At 66.6% G+C, this 542-nt stretch overlaps 1 long non-coding RNA gene across 1 annotated transcript in view; it reads left to right on the top strand.

The window, feature by feature from the left end:
• The window catches only part of LOC106733654 (uncharacterized), a 1887-nt gene that overhangs the window by 994 nt on the left and 351 nt on the right, over positions 1-542 (top strand). Inside the window, exon 2 of the long non-coding RNA XR_001369611.2 lies at positions 154-230. This is a non-coding gene — a long non-coding RNA (uncharacterized LOC106733654). The remainder of the gene's footprint in view (positions 1-153; positions 231-542) is intronic.

Here is a 542-nt window from a genome sequence, read left to right as displayed (position 1 = left end):
GGGGGTGGAGCCAGCGCTGCCTGGGCCGGCCACCATTGACAAAGCCGCCAGCTGTGGTGGAGCCCGGTCGCCAGGCCCTTGGCCCCCCTTGCCCCCCCCGGGGGGGGGCTGGCATGAATGGGGCCGAGCTGCGACTGTCTCCCTCCCGCTCAGGACAATGCCCCCCACAGCCATCTTGTGCCCGTCACCACTGCTCCGGGGCAGCTGAACTGAGGCACCCCTTTGGGACGGTAAGTGCCTGGGCTCCGCATCCGCAAAGCTGGCCCTGGGAGGGATGGGGCTTGGTAAAACCCGCACCGGTTTTCTATGTCCTGTGTCCCCCGGGCAGCTGAACTGAGGCACCCCTTTGGGACGGTAAGTGCCTGGGCTCCGCATCCGCAAAGCTGGCCCTGGGAGGGATGGGGCTTGGTAAAACCCGCACCGGTTTTCTATGTCCTGTGTCCCCCGGCCGCACACCCTGCCACACACCCTGCAGATCCAGCCAGGCTGGAGGAAATGCCTGGGCCCTTCCTGCTGTGGTCCTGAGATAAGGGGCTCACGCT

The sequence above is a fragment of the Tupaia chinensis genome, unplaced genomic scaffold, assembly GCF_000334495.1.
Source record: "Tupaia chinensis unplaced genomic scaffold, TupChi_1.0 Scaffold144326_1, whole genome shotgun sequence".
Taxonomy (NCBI): domain Eukaryota; kingdom Metazoa; phylum Chordata; class Mammalia; order Scandentia; family Tupaiidae; genus Tupaia; species Tupaia belangeri.
The sequence above is the reverse complement of the archived record's forward strand: the minus strand, read 5'-3'. Positions and strand labels throughout refer to the sequence as shown.